The 7,273-nt window shown below is 44.0% G+C and overlaps 1 long non-coding RNA gene across 2 annotated transcripts in view; it reads left to right on the plus strand.

The window, feature by feature from the left end:
- Positions 1–203: 203 nt before the first annotated feature.
- The window catches only part of LOC148112236 (uncharacterized), a 26,856-nt gene continuing 19,786 nt past the window's right edge, over positions 204–7,273 (plus strand). For both annotated transcript variants that reach the window (XR_015729672.1, XR_015729673.1), the window contains exon 1: positions 204–489. This is a non-coding gene — a long non-coding RNA (uncharacterized LOC148112236). The remainder of the gene's footprint in view (positions 490–7,273) is intronic.

Here is a 7,273-nt window from a genome sequence, read left to right on the forward strand (position 1 = left end):
ATATCTTTATATCTCTGTTGAAACGGTTCCCATTTTCTTTTGTTTTGTTTTTGTACGGCTTACGGGAGCATCGAATATTAACTCTCTCTTACCCACCTAAACCTCGTGTCTCTAATCATTTCTAAGCATTAAAGGAAACCAATTACATACAAAATGTTTAATACATAAATAAATGTTCATTGCAACCAGATGGTTTGGATTGATATAGTTCTCGTTTCGTGAGCCTGCGGGGCAAAAGCGATTCGATACACAGGATTATTTAGAACAGTTGAGGATCCGTTCTACCTGGAGGTGGCTGGTTTTCTCCTTCCTGTTGGAATTTGAAGGCAGAATCGAGGAAAAGTTTACAAATGGAAATATTTGACAATGAAAGAGCCTATCTTGACTTGCATTGCAGCCACTTAAGTGGGTTCATCCCTTGTAGGCAGAAGAAGAAACCAGAATGTGACTGACAAACAGAGAATATTGAGAAAGATATGGAAAAGGAAGGTAAGATTTCTCTAACTATCTACTTTCTCTACCTAATCTTTCTTTCCACCTTTCTCTGTTTAATTGTTCTTAGGGGAATGGAGGCTAAAACATATGAAGAATGGTTGCAGGAACTGGGCATGTCTAGTTTAATGAAAATGAGCAGGGGAGACATGATAGCAGTGTTCCAATATCTCAGGGGCTGCCATAAAGAAGCAGCAGTCAAGCTATTCTCCAAAGAATGCAGGATAAGAAGCAATGGGTGGAAACTAATCAAGGAGAGAAGCAACCTGGAACTAAGGAGAAATTTCCTGACAGTGAGAACAATTAATCCGTGGAACAACTTGCTTCCAGAAGTTGTGAATGCTCCAACACTGGAAGTTTTTAAGAAGATGTTGGATAACCATTTGTCTGAAGTGGTGTAGGATTTCCTGCCTAAGCAGGGGGTTGGACTAGAAGACCTCAAGGGTTCCAACTCTGTTGTTCTATTCTATTCTGATTCTGATGGATTGGAACTTTTTGGACAGTAAGAGAAACTAGAAGAAGGCAGGACTCATCAGAAAAAGCCCATGGATGTATCACTATATTCTGGAGTTGAAAGGAAGAATTGAGTTTATTTTCTCTTCATGCTGTAATTATTATAACAGACTTGGAGAAACAAATGTGCAGATGTGCATCCTTTAGAAAGTGAAAATTTCCAATATTCTTAAGTAAAGAAATATATAATATAGCCACGAGGTAAATGGCTTGGCATCCCTTTTTAGCAATAGAACCACTTGCACTCTATGTTCATGGTGTCATTTTATTGCCTTCCAATGAAACTTAGGCCAAAGCAAGTACACAATGGATTACGAGCGAAGATCAACTGCCTAGGAGGTTAGAATAGAAAATATATATATTGGCAAATGGATAAATTCCTAGGAGACATGGTAAGAGAGATGGTAAGATGGATGGATGGATGGATGGATGGATGGATGGATGGATGGGTGGGTGGGTGGGTGGGTGGGTGGGTGAAATCCAGCAGGCTCTGACAGGTTCTGGAGAACCGGTACCGGAAATTTTCAGTAGTTCAGAGAACTGGGAAATACCACCTCTGGCTGGCCCCAGAGTGGGGTGGGAATGGGGATTTTGCAGTATCCTTTCCCTGCCACACCCACCAAGCCACACCCACAGAACTTATAATAAAAAAAATTGGATTTCACCACTGGATGAATAGATGGATGGAAAGGAAGGAAGGAAGGAAGGAAGGAAGGAAGGAAGGAAGGAAGGAAGGAAGGAAGGAAGGAAGGAAGGAAGGAAGGAGACAGAGGAGAGGGAGGGAGGGAGGGAGGAGAGGGAGGGAGGGAAGAAGGAAGAAGAGGAAGGAGAGGGAGGAGGGAGGAAGAAAGGAAGGAAGGAAGGAAGGAAGGAAGGAAGGAAAGGAAGGAGAGGGAGGGAGGGAGGGAGGGAGGAAGAAAGGAGTGGGAGGGAGGAAAGAAGGGGAATTCTGAGCTCTCTGTCTCAGTTATTTCTGCTCAGCTGCCTTGAGAAGGTTGAGGGAAAACACCCTGGGAGAATTCGGCAGAAGGAAACTGGAATGGTCCCTTAGCCAAAAGCTCCACTCTTTGAAGTCAGCCTCCCAGCTGAATGTCTTCCTCGAAAGCAGGGCCTGTTTCTCCTCAGCTCTGCCAAGTGAGATTTTTTGATACACTTCAGCTTTTGTTCTGCACGTCTCCTTAGGGGAAGATTCTATTCCTGTAAGCGTTTGAGGGGAAAAAAAAAAAAAGAACAATAGACGGCCTGAGCTGAATGCCACAGAAGGATCTTCGGGGAATTTCAGGAAATTACGAGGCAGCCTGCTATCCCCAAGGACTTTCCTTGCAGCAATCGGCCATATTTTTCTTGTTTGACTCCTTGCGGTTGCCAATTCCTTCATCTCCTGTTTTGACTCTCCTCCAGCTTTCTTGGCTGAATATTTTCCTCCCCTTCCATCACCTCATTTATCCTTCTGTCGTGGTGGCCGTTTTCCCAGGAGTCCTAAAACCATTTCTAGGACACCTTTAGAAATGTTCTCAGGGCAGTTTCTTAAAAAGAAAAAAGAAAAAATCCAATTCACTAGAAAAAAACCCCGATCCCATTACTATCAAAAACCATGCTGCAATTAAATAGCAAGCATTAATAAAACCCATAAAACATCAGCTTAAATGTTCTGCGCAGATGTTGCCGAAATCAAAGATAACCGCAGCTTAAGCTCAGAATGGTCCAATAAAACTCGTTTGGGGGACTAAAAAAAAAATAAAAAAAATAAAAATCAGAAACTATTAAAATAGGCAGAGACGTTCTGAAAATGAGCACGTCCGTTGCTTACAGCTCTACAGTGTGACCTATATATATAAAAAAAAGAATGTGGGTTTTCCCAAGATCGGGACCACCAAGGATTTTCTAGGAATGCTTTTGAGATGGACCACTTGTCCCATCTAGGTCAGGGGTATCAAACTCCTGATAGGCCAGATGTGGCCCACAGGGTGCTTAGATCTGGCCTGCAGGGGGCTGCCCTGAAAACAGCAAAGGACCGGGCCCAGAGGTGGTATTCAGCTGGTTCAGACCAGTTTAGGCGAACTGGTAGTGGTGCCTGGGCTCAATCCCGTCCTATATCGCTGTGTTTTTCACATTGCACGCATGTGTGGACAGCACATGCGAGCGAATTGCCGTGTTTTGTGATGCTGCACACATACGTGAGTGACATGCATGCACACTCACATTTCTGGTGCTGGGCGAACCGATAGTAACAGTAAGTAAATCCCACCTTTGACCAGCCCGCAGTGCCTCTGCCAGTGAAAACGGAGCCTGGAGAGGCTGCATGCGACCCGTCTGGGCTCCGTTTTTGGCCGCGGCTGCCTCCTGTAGCCCTACCAGTTTTCGTTGGTAGACAGCTGCAGGAGGCCATCATGGCTGAAAATGGAGCCTCAACGAGTGATGTCAAGCTGGCCACACCCACTATGGCCACATCTATCCCAGCCATGCAGTCATTGTCCCCCCGGCCCCCCAAGGTTAAACACAACCCTGATGCAGCCCTCAATGAAATTGAGTTTGACACCCCAGATCAATGCCCCCAGTTCAGACCGGTTCTATAGAACTGGTAGAAAAACCAGTGGGAGGCTCCGCCCACTGACCCTGACATCATCAGGAAGCTTCAGCGCATGTGCGTGGCCCCATTGCGAACTGGTAGTAAAGGTAAGTAGAACCCACCTCTGCCCCAGCTCTAGGTGCTTAGTGGTGGAACACCAGATCTGCTTCAACAGAATCTCAAATTCAGATCCTGTTCTCTTCCGTTAAAAACAGATTTTAGGTCATTTTTGTCCATGGATGTCCTGTGGATATCCTTCACTTAGAACATAGAATCATAGGGCTGGATGGGACCTTAGAGATCCTCTAGTCCAAACCCTTGCTCATGGCAGGAGATCTTATACCATCATGGTGAGATGGTTGCCCCATCTATTTTTGAAAACCTCCAGTGATGGAATGCCCATAATTCCAACAGTATTGTTATATTTTGAGCTCATCTGACCTAGGGATGAGATCATCTCATGTATGAATGATAAATCAACTGGTTGATTTACTTCCAGAATACGTTCATTCACTAATCATGTCAGATTTGTTTGCACGGCATTCCATGTGAGGAAGGATAGGTGTGTGTCCCATTTCTGAACTGCTGGTCAGCCAATATCTCCTCTATATTGTTTCATTTTCCTTCCCAGATGATTTTTTCCCCCTATATTACTGTGGTGGCCGAGACCACAATCTGAATGGAGCTTCAGCTGCTGTTAAGAAAATAAGGATTCCAATAGATGAGCACTGAAGAACCTAATGGCTATCAATTATTGGCATGATGGAGAAGTCTTCTTTAGGTGGCCTCAGGAAACCCAACCAACTTGATACTCAAGGTCAAAAGGAAGTCAAGAACAAACTGAACTCAGGTTTGAGAAGATCCCTGGACTACTTTTGAGCACTCTGTGGGACCATCCCTCCTTGAAGAACTTACTCAACAATTGGATTGAGCATCGTAAGGACCAACAGCCTAGAAATAATTGGCAGCTCCAGCTACCATAAAATAGGGTGAAACATTTGCTAAGTGATGTGGAAGGAACAGCCACCCCCCAGCTGTTTCATCCTCTGGAGGACCATCCTTCTTTCCTAACCTTTCTTCATTCGTGGACTTGTTCTCTAGAGAGAGTCCAGCCTAAATATGACAAATCACCACTCCAAACAGCTTCCCCCAGTTGTGCCTTAGATCTGAGCTGTATCCACCGGTGTCTCGGAAGGGGAAAGGAAATGGCAACCTACCGGGAGGAAGGGAGAACATCTGTTCCATGCATCTTTTTCTGCTATTAACTGACAACGGAATGAAAGGAACATCTGTGGCTGAGAAAGCAGATGCCTCCACAAAGCGCGAGTGGCACAGGGGACAGGCAGGAGGAGCAAGCTTGCGCATAGAAGCATGTGGGGATAGAGCTGGAGTGAATGATATCGTTTGTCAGGAGCAAGTCCCCTGTTGCAAATATCTTGCTGAGTAGCATAACCTGCATCTATTAAACAAACCACCATCTGCTCAGCAAAGAAGAGGGGGGGGAGGGAGGAGGAAACCAAACACATAAAGTCAGGCATTTTGAATATCCAGTGACAAAGCTTGGGCAGAAAGGTATATTCCAAAAAAAGGAAAGGAAAGGAAAAAACCACCTGGCAGATATATAAGGATTGTGTTGAAATCAGTGGTGAAATCCAAATTTTTTTACTACCGGTTCTGTGGACGTGGCTTGTTGGGCGTGGCAGGGGAAGGATATTGCAAAATCTCCATCCCCACCCCACTCTGGGACCAGCCAGAGGTGGTATTTACCGGTTCTCCGAACTACTCAAAATTTCTGCTACCGGTTCTCCAGAACCTGTCAGAACCTGCTGGATTTCACCCCTGGTGTCAGGCCTAGAAGCCATCTTTTGCATTGGGCCTTCAGACCTGCCACATTTACTACTGTGGGAAACTGGGAGGGGGAATTGTATGGAGCTGGGGTGATATATATAGTCATAATGACATTCCTTTCTCAGAAAGTCAAGGACAAATTGCCCTGCATCTGGAAGGCTGGACTTGGGAGGCATCTCCAATTGGGATGATGTGTGATTGGACCATGTGATGGACTTGTGGATGCTGGGCAGGGGTTTGAACTTTCTTTTGGGTGGAGAAAACCTGGAAACTTTCAGGTTCGTGTTTTCCCAGATGTGCTCAAAACTCAAGCCTCGGAGTTTTCTTTTGTTGGGGGTGTTACTTGGAACCCTGTTATTGAGAAATAGGACTGTATACAAGCCATGAAGAGATCAGGGAGAATGAAATTTAATGAAAAGAAAGACCCGGAGTGACATGATAATAATGTTCCAATATCACAGGGGTTCCTACAAAGAAGAGGGAGTCAAACTACTCTCCAAAGCACCTGAGGGCAGGACAAGAAGAATGGATGGAAACTAATCAAGGAGAGAAGCAACCTGGAACTAAGGAGGAATTTCCTGACAGTCAGAACAATTCATCCATGGAACAACTTGCCTCCAGAAGTTGTAAATGCTCCAACACTGGAAGTTTTTAAGAAGAAACTAGACAACCATTTGTCTGAAAAGGTATAGGGGATTGTACTTTAAGACCTCCAAAATTCCTTCCAATTGTGTTATTTTGTTATTCTGAAAGGTATTAAGAGACAGAATCTCACTGAAAAGTTCTGACAGTAAAACATATTTGAAAAAGGACAATGGTGTCATCCAGAACTTTCCCCATCAGTGACAAAAAATGAAGCAACATGTACACTCCAACTATAAATGCGTCAATAGATCAAATCTGAAAAAAAAAAAATTTCAGGGAGCTTGCCTTGTTTCTGGCTGAATAATCCAGCTTTTCTCAGTGCAAAATTTGAAATGCACATTTTCCAGTTTTTTGACATGCAGAAAATGGAAAGCATTGATTCGGGCTTCTATTAGCAGTTGTATAAATGTAGAGGAATGGAGCTGTGACTGTAAGGCATGCCTCTTGAAACAAAGCAAGCTGAATTTAATGGATGTATCGATATGCATAGGATTTGAGCGGCATAGTGGCCTAGTGATAAAGATGCCTGCCTCCCATTCGGAAGGTTGAGAGTTTGATCCTAGTAGCGGCAGATGTTTCTCTTTCTTAGAGAAACACAAAGAAAAAAAATGTCTGCTGTGAACTCCACATAGGCATCAGGAAGGGGATCCGGCCAGTAAATTCTCAGCTCCATCCAGTTGCCCCAACTCTATCCCGAATTAAGGGATTACAGGGTGATAAAAAGGGAGCTTTGTGAGATTCCTTTTCTTTCTGCTAGGTTTTTCCAAACTTCGAAACTGACAAAGGAAGAAATACCGACAACAGAAATATAGTTTCCTGGAGGTCAAAAGTAGCACATTGAATGCCACTATCCAACAGTACAGATCAACCAAAGCACATTTTTTAATTCCAGCAAAAGTCCCCTGAATCACAGTTCCTTCTACAACTCATTAGCCCTAAAGATGGTAGTTTCATTTTTCATATTATTAGTATGCTGGACGCCGTCCAATTAGTAACGGAAAATTAACTGTCCTTGCAATTGCACAAGGCAAGGACAGTGCAGTTTGCCTCATCGGAGCATTTTCATCTTCTAAACTTTTAGCCAGGATCAAAAACATGAAAATCCAACCATCCAACATCCAAGGTATCACTCAGTATCACCTCCCTAATTCCAGATCCTCTGTTTAAGCTGTCTCACTGGGTTCAAAAAGCAACAATTAACTACAG

This window comes from Pantherophis guttatus, chromosome 12, assembly GCF_059756535.1.
Source record: "Pantherophis guttatus breed Tessera chromosome 12, ASM5975653v1, whole genome shotgun sequence".
Lineage (NCBI taxonomy): Eukaryota > Metazoa > Chordata > Lepidosauria > Squamata > Colubridae > Pantherophis > Pantherophis guttatus.